Source organism: Pteropus medius, unplaced genomic scaffold (assembly GCF_902729225.1).
Source record: "Pteropus medius unplaced genomic scaffold, Ma_sr-lr_union100, whole genome shotgun sequence".
NCBI classification, from domain to species: domain Eukaryota; kingdom Metazoa; phylum Chordata; class Mammalia; order Chiroptera; family Pteropodidae; genus Pteropus; species Pteropus medius.
The window spans coordinates 4,497,877-4,512,302 of NW_024354500.1; positions in this window are offsets into that span (position 1 = coordinate 4,497,877).

Below are 14,426 nucleotides of genomic sequence, written 5' to 3' on the forward strand. Positions count from 1 at the left end.
CTACGCATGTCAGGTACCAGCATTAACATTTCGGTAGATGCAGAGTGATTAAAAAGAGGTTTCTAAATTAGAGGTGAATGTAAGATCGGTCTTATGGAGCGGGAACAAAATTTCATTCAATTTTCACAATCAGATGTATTTTAGAGAATTTATAAATCCTACCTTTCCAGAAACTGAGAAATTAAGTAATTTATTTCAGCTGCTTGGGTCTACTAAGTCAGAATTTAAAATATTCTGTTTGGATATCAAAGGCATCCTTTAAGTTCTTTGTGTTGCTACTGGCGAAGCCCTCATTAGATAGAATTTTAAATGGCTTCTGATGAGGACAGTCCCTAGAGAGTAACTGATTTAGGACAAATATATACAAATATTCTTCTCAAGCATACTTATTCAATTGATACAGGTTATTAATGCTATTAAAAAACATTTTACACTTAAAAATAGATAGTAAAAATAGCATATATAATATACCACTTTGACCTGATGATAATGATGGTAATGATGATGATGATAAGGGTAATGACAAAGTACAAGAGAAGAGGAGGGTAATAACAATAAGAATAATAATATTTAATAGTCAGTAAGTGTTCACTCTCAGCAGATAGCATAACTGACTTATATGTGTTACTTTATTTATCTTAATAACCTGCAATAAGACACTGAAATGTGTACTATAAATTACCATTATTTTTAAAATGAGAAAAAAGTTACAGAAATTATATTTCAGTTATATAGTTAATAAAAGTTTATGTCAGATTTTTAATCCAGAATTTTCTTTCAAGGATTATAGTAGACATTGTAGTTATTTTATTTTTTCTGTGGTAAATTCTATCCCTCCGATCTTATATAGTAACCAACTCCAGGGCTGCCCTAAGCCTATCATTAAATGCCATTTTTCTCTCCAGAGGGATGCAATCCTTAATTAACAATGTTTAAATATTAACTAAGTCTCTGCTCTAATCTAGACTCTATTCTAGGCACCAAGGATACAGTAGTGAATGAAGCAGAAAAAAATCCCTGCCCTTGGAGAGTTCACAATAATGAGCCAAAATACGAGTACAATAATAATGCAGTGGTTACGATCATGAACTTTGAAATTAGATGACACAAATTCAAGTTATCTTCCACCACTTTTTATCAACGATCTTGGAAAATTTACTTACCTCTTTGAAATTCAGTTTCCTCATCTGCTAAATAAAAATAATAGTCTAATTTTAAACAGGGCCATTGTATAATATGAAATATTTATAAAGAGTTTAGCATAGGATTTAGAATAAGTGCTTGAGAGTGCAGCTATTTTTAAGCGTCTCATAGATTCATGTACAAAGGTATTGAAGTAGGAGTGATTGGGTACACATAAACACACCTCCAATTTCCTCTTCTTAGTTCATCAAACTTCTTTCCTGTATTTCAAGTATCTCTTAAGAATATGATTTCCTCCAGGAAGACATTTAATACTCATTAATTAAATTCCCACAAAAATTCCTTCACCAAGCTAATCAACACACTAATCCTTAACTCTTGAGCCTTAAAATTCCCTTAAATTAATTTTGTTTTGTGTCTGGTATTTGGTGATTGTCAGCCATGCTCTTTATACTGCTCTTTATACTCAAAAAACATCTGACTTGATTAGGAAAATTAAGTTTTCTGGCAGATTCAGAGAAAGCAGCTGGCTTTGTGTCTAGTTTTGACAGTGGTTTTGGGGAAATGTAAAATGCATATCTGTGGCAGTCACTGTGGTACTGAGAGAGAAGCCAGTCTGAAGATATGGCTGACACTGCACAAGGCATGCAGAGTGGCAGCATCCTGAGCGGCTAAAGCAAGTCAATCTTGATTTCCATTCAACCCCCAGATCTTCTGGTAATAAAGCCAAAAACTAACAAGCAAAACCCATCTCTACCATGTGTCATTTCAGCCAGTTTGAATTGCTTTCTTTTTAGCTGAAACATGAAGAGCCCCAACAAATACAGAAACTGCTCCCTTATTATAGGGTAGAACAATCAAGGAGTGAATATATATTTTATGCATTTTATTCAGTCAGGGCAGCACAATAAAAGACTCAGTCGAAGTCTCTGTGTATGTTTCCGTCTGCTTCTCGAGCCAACTCCGAGCTTAACATTGTACAAACCTGTAATAGCTCATGAAATGAAAGTGCTGAATCTTTGATTACATGGCCTCTGTTGTCTCTAAACGCTGCTTACTAATATTTAGAGAATCAAACACTGCAACTTAAACTCTCAATCTTCAAGCCCTTTGCCTTTTGCAAATGAAAAATGCAATGAGGAAATAGCAAGATAGCTCACTACCAAAGAAATTAAAACACTTTCAGAAAGTTCTTAGTCAAGCCTATGTTATTTACAACTTTTTTTGATTTTCGGTATTAAATTCTTTGTTCCCCTTTTCTTCAACAGGAATACATTAATACTGTTAGGGAACTGTCATTGTCTTCCCTATCTCCAAGGAGCCTGTATGTTTGTGTGCATGTTTGTTTTTGCTGCAGTTTCCTAAACACACTGATATGGATTTCTGCTGTGGGTTGACTCACATAATTATATAAGTTCTTGTATGAATTCTTTTCATTTAAACATGCAGGGAAAAAATATGTAACAAATAATAAAATGCATGCAAACACTCATCGATCAAGAGCTGTCTGCCACTTCAGTGCTACTAGAAGTGTCCTCAGAGTGACAGCGAAAATGCATGTTGGCAGGCCAATCAAAGCTTTAGAAATAAAACAAAATGTTTCATATTGGACCCTCAATTCTCTAAGGCTGTGACAGCTGGGTTGCAATTTCATTTTTTACATTAGTTTTGAATTTCTTTATTAAATCATTTTCATTCTGACCTTTGGCTGTCACACACATGCCAATACTGTTGATGGCTATAAAAAGCAGTGTATCTGTAATCTCTGGAGAACAGTGCTCTGTAGACATATTCGTGATTTATTTTAAATTTCAATGACAATATTAGCATTTTTATTCTTTCAAACAATAAGTTATGTAATCACAACATTAAAAAGTACTTTAAAGCCAAAAAAGAGACAGGAAAAAAAAACAATTATTTTACTTATTTAACCACTATTCTTATACCTAAAAGCTGTCATTCTTTTCAAAAGTTGTACAAATATAGAGATATAACTCAACAGAAATGCTAAAATTAAAATCTACACTGCTCTTCATTTGCTTTAGTTTTGGTTTCAGAAACCCAAATGTTCATGCTGAATTTATTTACAATAGGCTTACTTTTTTTTTTATTCATTCAGTCATAGATTGTCGTTTTAATAACAAAGGCGACAGCATGATTTTTGTAAAGTTTTAGATCTGCTGTTGGTCTAGCTTAGGACATATGAAGCATGTCAGTGAAAGGGAGGAATCTTGTTAATGCATAAGGATGAATAGAAATTTCCATTTCGATTTTCATTTCAAGCTGGGAAAGCAGATGTATTCTAAGAGACAGCGCCACTGAACTAAATTCTTCTATCCACCCGGCATTTCTCTCTTGAGGCAAATATCCTTTTCCTTTTTTCCTAAATAATTCACAAATTGCTTCTGCACAGAGGCCAAAAAGGGTCAGAACAAAATTCAATTACCTTGTATCGCCATATTCTCTTCTTACAAGTGAATGCTATGGTATGAGGTTTGCTATCTTAATCATATATGAAGGTTAAATGCCAAACAGATGATTATAAGCCTTGGGGGTCGGGGGTGAACATCTAATATCCTGTATCTTTTATTTTATTAAAAAAGGTATGCTCGTTCTTACCTCTCTTCCACCTATAATAACAGTTCTTCATTAAATCCTACCAATACTACCCTTTTTTAGAATTTTCCTAATTATCTGTGTCTACACCCAGACCACAAATCATGCCCTGTGTCATGTTGGGTCTCATCACCATGTCACATCATGTCATGTCACTTTAGAGAGCATGGTGTTACAGATGAGATGCCAGAGCAAGGATTGCATTATCTCTTGGCATTACAAAACATGAAAGAAATAGATTTCTCATCTGATTTTTTTTCTGTCTATTCACAGTTACACATACCATATGGAATTTTCCATAAGATTTCAAAGTTCATTAGAGTTAAATAATTCTAAATATACATGCCTCTAAACATTGACTTTTCTTCTTGACTCTTTTCCTAACCAAGAGCAGTAGTTCTAATCATTGTCTAGTCTTAAAGAAATAAAAGACAGGTGCTAAATTCTTAAAATACTGTGTTTATCACTATATATTTATCTCTTGTGATTCTTACATCAGTTCAGTAAGTTAGGTATGATGAATCGATTATTCCTTTTTTAAGATAAAAATACAGAAGCACTGAGATTAAATAATGTAGCTCAAGGCATACACTCATCAAACAAGGACTAGAAGTTTTTCTGCTTCTCTAAATGACCAGATTACATGTTGTGCATGAATGTTGAAATTTTAGAGCATAACTATACTGCCTGTTAACCTGTCATTTACATTTTTTTCATTTTATATAGACACATGTATGGTAAGCCTCCATGGTCTTTGTTCTCTAGTGTTACACCTGTGAACACATTATGCTACATGGCAAAAGGGACTTAGCAAATGTAGTTAAAATGACAGATTTGTTAAATTCAAGATAGTGAGAGTATTCTGGATTATCTGGTGGACCCAATGTAATCGCATGAGTTCATTAAAGCACAAGAGAATATCAGGGAGATTTGACCAAAGGAGTCAGAGATATTCAAAGGGCAAGAAAGATTTGAAACATTGTTAACCAGCTGGAAGAAGGAAGGGCAACATGTCATGGAAACAGAGACCTCAGTCCTACAGTTGCAAAGAATCAAATTATGCCGAAATCTGAATGAGTTTGTACATGGATCTTTCTTCAGAACCATTAGCTAGAAACTCAACCAGCCTACACTTTTGTTAGACCTTAAATGGAGTATCCAGCTAAGCTTACCTGGATATTTGACCCATAGAAACTATAAGAAAATAGTTATTGCTAAGACACTAATTTTATGGTAATTTGTAACTGCAGTAATAGAAAATTAATACAATATGACACTTGCCTATCAATGCCATAAAGTCAGCGAGTTCTGTATGCAAAAATCTGAGCATAGTTTTCTCTCATGGTAAATGGGACATATATTATCTTGGGTTGATTCTCCTACTGACACTGATTAGGTCAGTGTAGTTAATTAGGTTAATGTAGTCAGCTTTTTTTCTTCACTTTATTATTATTATTTTTTATTCTGGAAATATATCAGGAGGGTAAATCTGCCTTATAGGAGGGAGCAGAGCAAAGCCATCAACAAAGTGACAAAACGACCTTTAGCTATATGAGACCAAGTGTTCTTCACTGTAATTCTGTTATTAGTCTGTGAAATCTCTCTTCTTTAAATTAGGTGTGAGGCTGATTCATCTGTTGCTGAAGGGAAGGATTGTCTCGAAAAAAAATAAAAACAAAAAATCTTCAGCTTTGAAATTCAAATTAGGCCTTTGGACCTCTTGATCCACACAATAGACTAGAGATGACATTTATGAGCTTTAAAAGCTAAAGCTCAATACGCCGAAGGACTCGAAATTTATGTTATAAGCCAAAGATTAACAAAAATATTAAATGACAAAAACAAAAGTGAGTTCAAAAATTATATGCACGTCAAATAAGAAAATTGGGGGAGAGATAACCAAAAATTGAAGAAGTTGGAGGATTCTTTGCCCTCTTCACATCCCTCATTCTGCCCCTTGTTTTCAGTCTTGGGAGCCCACAGGATTTCTTTATATAAGTATGGGGATGGGTGGGAGATTTAGAAAACAAATAGAGGCACAGACTCTCTGGGCAAATAGTTAGAATTAGTCTCACAGATTCTCCCCCACTCAGCCTTTAAGAGTTAGGTTGGGACTGAACGATGTATCTGCTAGAGATACAGTATCAGAAACTATAGAATTTTTATTTTTTTGATCTTGTGCCTATAAGTAGCCCTAAAATGGCAGTAGCAGCCGGAGAAAGTAGGTGGGGGATGCGTGTCAAAATGGGGGTAGGAGAGTGATCCTCACATGCTAACTTGTTCAGAGTACAGACACTAGGACATCTTAACTAAAACCAGCTCCCCTGTGAAAGTCTCCCTGCAAATGAAGTTGCTCGAAATGCAGACACAATCCTGATCATTCCAGAATTTTCTAAACCAGAGACCATTGGAAGTCCAATTTTCACCTGTTAGAGATGGAGAGATCATTATCTAGAGCCACTCTTACCTCCCATACTCACAGAAGACCGCACAAATTCATCACTAGATTTCTTTCTGCTGAACTGGAGCAAAAACCTAACCTCCATGTCGGCACAAGAGGTCAGTCTCCGAAGGCACCACCACCAGTGTGAGAGAACAGCTGAACTAGATCAAAAAACCCATCGAGAAGCACAGGGCCAACACGGTCCCCATGAAGGATTATAAAAACGAAAACTCTAAAATGTCCATACATCGGAAGAACATGAAATTTTAAGTCAGACATACCTTTGTGTGAATATTGGTTTTACCACTTACTGTGTGTCCTTAAGTAAGACAGTATATCTCTCTGAGTCTCAGTTTAGTCATATATAATAAGAATTATAACTATTTTACTTAGTTCTTACAGATAAAAATGAGTTCATTTATGCTCCTAGGACAAGGGTCAGAACTAAAGCCTGCTGTCTCTGTTTTATGTACAGCCTGAGAGTTTAGGAATGGTTTTCACTTTTTTAAATGGTTGAAATTTTTTTTTTAAATAAATAAGAATAATATTGTATGGCACATGACAGTTATATGATATTTAAATTTCAATGTCCCTAAAGATTTATTGGAACACAGCCACGCTGTTCAATTATGTATTGGCTATGGCTGCTTCCATGCTATAATGGTAGAGTTGATTAGTTGCAACAGACACCATATGGCCTACAAAACCTATTTACTAGTTTGCCCTTTACAGAAAATATTTGCTGACTCCTGCTCTAGAATGATGCCAGACACTTATGAAATGCTGAAAAAATGTTAGTTCAGTTACTTTTTTCATTTTTCATTTGAGAATCCACCTGAGAGCAAGAAAAACTCCAAAATCAAGAACCGTAATGCTGTGGTCATTTAGGAACTTTCTATAGAGCCACAGAAAAATACATATGTGGAGCTAAATCTCTGCTGTTATTCTGTTTTGCTTTTATAAATCTGTGTTTAGCTCATCTCAGATCCAAATATTCATTGACAGGTTTAATGTATATTCCAATGACTTGCCTCCTGGTAATAGTAAGTCTTAACTACTGAAAATGTGCACATAAGAAATTCTAGAGCACATGTTACCCTATCACAAGCAAGTTTGATTAGTTTCCTAATCAGCTACCACGTGACATGCTCTATTTCTTACTTCTTAATTATAGCTCAATCCGCTGGAGGTCACTATGACCACTTGGCAGTGCCCCCTCTATAAGTTTCACAGTTCCTTATGTTAGATTCCATTTTAACTAAGTAGCCATGTTACCTACTGCTATTGCTTTTGGTTTTCCTCTAATACTTGGCATTGTTGCCTATACTGATGTGTAGTTACTCATGGCAGGAAAAGCTGCTTTCCTCAGGTATCTCTCAGTTTCCTAGTCACTACCATCACCTGCTGTATTAAAAGCACTGTGATCCTTCATAATCAATGTGTTACTGAGTGGAGAAGAATACTTGTCTTCTATTTTTATGTCACATTCACCTAAAGGGAACAACTAGGGTCCCGATACATTTATTTAGCAGATATAACTGAATTATTTACAAATATTTTCTCATTTCTAAATCACACTTTCCCTCTATATCCCAACATTCAGGTATAAATGAGTCCAATTGTGGGAAGAGAATAGTTTGGATTGAGAAATGAATTATGTTTCAGAATAGTGCTAGGCTCTGATTCACACAAAACAAAAGCTTTGCTTGAAAACCAAACATCTCATACCTGAAACTTTCTACACTAAAGATGACATTCATTTTTCAGGAGGCTTCAGATTTCCTGATGCAAATTGACCTCTGGTGGGTCGGCTCCATAATTTTCCCAAATTTGTTTAGTCATGTATGAACCACAGTGGTCGCCCAGCTAAGAGTTCATTCGTAGTACCCATAATGCAGGATTACCTTTGAAGTAGTAACAACAGCATTTCAATGGGGAAAAATATCACTATGTGTGCCAATCATGAGAACAATTTTATAAAGCTCTTTTTCCTTCTGTCATACACATAGTGTAAGACATAAAGTATAAGTTTATTAATATTTAAAATTATGCTTATGTTTGTTTATGTTTATTAATTCCTAAAATCATTCTTACCATGTTAAAAGGCTTTTTACACATAACTTTAACATAGAGATTTTAAAGTTATTCTGGATTCGGTGAGGAAATACTCTGTACCTTTCTAATATCTATTTCTCTCTTATTTTTAATTCACAGAACCATGATTTCATTTAGGACATCAACGTAGCTATCTAAATACTTGCAATCCAACCTCCTTTTCAGACAAACGTGACCACAACCACGTTTTAGTCAATGAATTGTAAGCAGATGGTACTGGGAGTTTCTGGAAAAAGATTTTCTTTTCTGATTAAAAAAAAAAAAGATAAATAGAGCATGGTACCTCTACACTGCCCCTGTCTTTTTTCCTCATCATAAAAACATTATGTCTAGAGTTGCAGCCACAACTTTGTGATTGTGAGGTAACAAGCATAAAAATGAAAGCCAATACACAAAACACAATGGAGCAGAAAAAATGGAAAGAGTCTGTATCCTATATCTCTGCAGGCACCGTTCTACTGAACCAAGATCCTCAATCATCTCCAGAAATCTTGTTTGCGAGAAAAAACAATAATAATAATTAGCTTCTATTTGCTTTAAGTGACTATTGCTCAGTTATTTCTTTGTTGCAGTTTTTTTTAAGTTTCTAACTGATATAATAGGTTTAACCATGTAGAAGTTCTATTTTTAATGATTTTTAACTTATAAAAATATTTCATATAGTCAATCTAAAGTTTTGTCTGTTTAAATATAGTTTATTGAATAGGACTGTGATATGACAACTTGCATACGTTTTAAAACTTATTCTGTCTTATAGCTACAGGTAAATATAGGTTTCAGCATATGGTAAATATTTATTTTTAATTCATATTAAACAAATGTTTATTTTACTGATGTTTAATGTACAAACAGTATGACATATTGCGTAAAACACACTCCTGAAGAGAAAAAAGAGAGAGGGAGACTCTCAATATAAACACTCTTAAATGAAATTTTAAAATATAATGCCCAAAGCTAAAATGTAAATAAAATTTTACACATTATTTAATGTGTATTCTCTGTGCGTTGCTTAGCAAATTAATTTGGTAAATATGTTCTAAACAAATTATATAAATAATGACCACTATCATGCAAAAGACATTTATTACAACAACAATTTTAATAGTGGAATAGTAGAAAAATATGGAATCAGGATAATGGGTGAGCAAATTCTCAGGCATCCACTGTAATGGTCCTGGTATAGTCATTAAAGAACATTTTTAAAAAGCTGAAAAAATAAAAATAAATCATTAAATATTGGCAATCGCAGTTATAACACTGCAATTTTAATATATATAAATTTTCTGAAACAAGTTAAGTATAATATAATAATGTTACCTAGTCACAGTGTCAGATGCAGAAGAATCTACATATATTTTTGCTATAGAGGATATTGCAATGATCAATAGAAGCTATCAAAATAAGCATCCATGAGCCAACCTCCAAATAAATAAGGAAAAATTCAAACAGAATCCAATAGTCATCCTTGAGATTCCTAAAAATACCTTAAAGCTTTGTGCTGAAATTTCATTAAGTGATCCATTTTAATACTATGTTTCTGAAACAGGTTTTCTTTACATTTCTAAATTCTTCAAGTAAAAAGAAAATAATATTCTACAATTTGATATCAGAATTTATAAAACTTGATGTACTTGGATATCATGTTGCACAATTCAATAAACACACTGAGAAACATCATACTATTTGCTTTAGAAGTATATTTTTCTATATTTGGTTTAAGAGATAAAATAATTTATTTGTAGCCATTACCAAACAAAACAAAACTGAATATGCATCAGGCCCTTTGTCTGCAAAAACTTCCTGTTATAAAATTGTTTCTACGGGAACATCAGATCTGATATTTATCATTTCAACTCACACTGACTTTTCCAGGAATGCCAACTTCAGAATATTTAAGAGGTGATTATAAAATATTATTTTTAAAATAGTTTTAGCAAGTATGAGTAAGATACCACATTCTGATTGAAATGATTAGAAACACCACTCCTGTGAATAAATTAGACAAATAATCAATAGATTTTAATAACCTAAATGTTGTCCTCAATCATCTAATGGATCACTCTTGAGATAATTAGGCCAAGAGTTTAAATAGGATGCTAAGGACCATGATATTTAACTAAATATGTACTTGTAAGATTTGTAAAAGAAAAAAAATTCTCTACACTAACACACAGAAGCAATTCTTGTCCTTCAAACAATGTGGAATAAAACTGCTTTTGTTCATGAAGAAAAGACAGTGGACAAAGATTGTTTCTAAAAAGGATCACTGTAAGCAGGTTGATCACTTGTGCAGCCCCCTCCCTTTAGTAATAAAAATTGTAATCTGGTTAAAATATCTGAGTTTTACCACTAGCCAAACCTTGGGTATAACTGACCATACTCCCAATTCCTAAGATGGCCAATGTTCGCCTAAATTAATCAGTGTATTCTATTCTCATGATTGGAATTAGGGTACATATATGATGTTAACATTCCAATCATAGTGAATCTTAGAGTTTTTCTGGCAATGTTAGGATAAAAGCATTCACCTCTGTATTTGCATGCTGAAGTATGCCAATGTGAAAACAGGAGCCACCTTTAGGAATGCTGCCTAAATTTTATGCCAACATGCACAATGAAGAGATCACAAACTACAGGGAACCAGCATATTAAAGTAAACTGGCTCTGAAATTTATTACCTTTGAACAGCCATTTAAGAGCCAACAAATTTCTTGATTGCTGGAACCAATTTGAGTCAGATTTTCCATGACAGGTAGCTAAAGTCATTTTATCAGATACAACCACCAACAGTTAATTAAGCGTATTATGCCATTAATAGTTTTATCTTCAGTGTATAAAGAATAAAATTTAAATGAATAATAAATTATGATATCTAAACAATATTAAAAGTATATCAATAACAAAAAAAGGTTAAGTCTCATTAACTAGAAAGTCAAGAAGGGGAGTAAAGTACAGAGAGAATTTATCTTGTAAAATATTAGCCGTGTTAATGTATTCACAGAGGCTCCAAGTAATATGGACTTATTCCTTACTAAAATCTCTATGCTAAATCTGCAGGAAAGGACTGAAAATTTAAATAGAAAAGACAGCTTTTTTTTAAGTGATCATGAAGGTTCTCTAATTTAAGGACCGCTTATGAGGTCTAAAGACATTCAAAACAGGGTTTGCTGTAATGAGACTCCTTAGGCTATTCTCATAGAAAGGGTTGTCAGGTCTTAGAATAAAAGAAGAAATGTATAGACTCATTTAAAATAGTAGTCTTTTAGAGTTCCAGGAACAGCAATCTATTAAAATAGTATAGAGATTGAAATTTTGCTGGAAACATTAATATTGGGATGAGACATAGGTCCAAGTAGAATTATCACAGGCATATAAAAAGAATCATGCATTTTCAAACCTCAGAATATTTGTTAACATCCCCTTTGGTATAAATATTATTTTGATCACTAAGAAACTGCATATATATTTCTTTCCCAGCTCTGAACACTGCTACCTGACACAATGTAGGAGGGCACATTCTTTCTACTTTTTTCATTCTTTCCTTGGCCCATGAAAAAAAAATTTCTCTTAATAACCTCTGCTTTTCCAGGGGAGTACAGATAAAAAATTTTCACCTTTCCTCCAGCTCTTACAAGTTTAACCCCTCCCCATTGTAGCAGTAGCAACTTAACTCATTCTCCTATCCATAAAAGAACCTGTATTTATTTATCAATTGGTTCAGAATTCTTATAGGTCAATTCACATCTTTAAGTCGCAGCACAGAACTTAAATATACTGTTTATAATTTTAAAAGAAATCTTTAGAGAACAGTATTTTATATTGAAGCATATAAAACTTTACTTTTAAAGGCTCACATTCTAAATATTAAATGAATATTTGTTGACAGATAATAATTTGGCTGGAGAGAAAAGAGATATTTAAAGTCTAGTGATAAAACGAAATGGTTTTAAAGAATAAAAGATAAATGTGAAATAATGTCTAAAGAGTGGAAAAAGAAGGTGGCATGATTATAATGTAGTGAGACTACATGATGCTATCTTTGGCATAGTATTAATAGTGTTAAAATTGTTCTCCATGTATATATTCTGTTGTTGGATTATTATTAGATTATTATAGTAGCTTCCATGTATTAACTGCTTACTCTGGTTCATACATTTAAATCTATGCAACTATTTGAATTAATTCTCACTAATAGATTAAAATGTAGAGGATAGTTTTTTAAAATGTGCAAGTTTTAAAGAGCTAGTAGGAAAAAATATGAACAGGAAAATAACTGTTAGGGTTTTGAGAGATTTCTAGGACAAATAGTCAAAAGCACCCTCAATGCTTTAAATTAAGAGACATGTACAAAATATGATATCTTTTAATTAAAAAATTATTTAATAAGGTTTTGTCAGACTTCAATTATAATATTTAAATAAACAATAAACATATAATTTAGTAAAACCATTTACTGCACTATAGCCAAGAAGCAGCAAACAATCCATGGCTTGTCTTTCTGTTCATTTCAGTATTTGGATGGTATTTGTAAAAATAGATAATAATGAATCACAAAAATGACACACGCATCTTGCCTGAGTCATTAAATATTCAGTTAGGTTAGCAAAGATATGAAACCTCTTTTTCAAATTCATCAGACTTGTTCAGCATAATTTTCCAGGGCTGATTTCACAAAGCACAACAACATCCCTCATAAAATTGTGGCAGAGAGTATATGTTCTCCTTATACTTCTCCAAAGATTTCTTGCAAAATTATAAACAGTTTCAGCCTATTGTTTTTAGTATCCTAATCTTTAATGCAACACACTTTATGGTATTCCTCCACTCAGGGTGCTTCCTCTTTCCCTTCATTTATCCAAAACTTATCCATTCATCAAAGTCACTGCACATCACGCCTGGAAAAGTTCCTTAATAACTCTTGCTCAGAACTACTCTTTCACATAGTTTATATCACACACATTAACACTTTATCATATTCTAACAGCATTGTTCATAAATTAATGTGTATTTTATAATCATAAATACTTAAGCTCTAGGAGCATATTTCTTTTTTTTAATCTCCCTACAAAACTTGCATTCTTAAGCTACAATAAACATATTTTTGCTAAATTGAATGAAATACTTCTATGTGACAGGCGAGTCTAACTAGAGTGCACCTTGGAATGCTCTTCAAAATGCATGAAGTTCTTTTGAGTCTCATTTCTGGAGAAAAGTGGATGTGAATGTAAATCTATTCTCTCTTCTTTGGCAAAGATTTGCAGAGCTTCCTGTGGCAGACCCATGGATCAGATAACAGAGCAGATTCTATTACTACTGTAATTACAAGTTGGCTATTTTATTTGAACATTTTATTATACCTTGATGAAGATCTGAGGCATTTCTTATAATACTAATAAAATAATATATTCAGTGTAGCCTCCTCTTCCAGAAAGCTGATCATGATACATACATGATAAAAAAGTTCCTATATCGTTTATAACAAAATATTAGCTGAATTTATTCACATGCAGGTGTAATCCTTGCTTTTTCAAGTTAGAATGATTACTGAAAACTGGCTGTTTGCTAATGGCCTTGAAAATGCTTGAGTTGACAAGATATTTTGAAGGTTATGGTCACTATTTCCAGTTCTCAGTCTTCTCTAAAAGAACCTTCTGTCCACAGCCATGCCACCCGAAACATGCCTGATCTTGTCAGATTTGGAAGCTAAGCAGGGTTGGGCCCGGTTAGTACTTGGATGGGAGACCACCTAGGAATATCAGGTGCTGCAGGAGTTTAAAAAAAAAAGAACCTTTTCAACTATCGCCTATGGCTGTCCCATTTTGAATATGGGACATATGCCTTCCCTTAAATCTAAGTACACCCAAATAGATGGGGAAGACTCCTGCTCCAAAGAATAACAATCCATCTATTGGACTGAGTTAATCAAATAGTCTCCCGTGATAAATCTGAGAAAAGATGTTAAGGAGAAAAGGAGATAAAGTTAAGACAGAAAAGAAATTTAAACCAATCTCTTATTAAGAAGTTACAACATCCCAAATTTCCTCTCTTACTGAGGCTTTGGTAATACAGATTAGATGATTACTTCTGAATATGTTAGGCAAAATTTTGA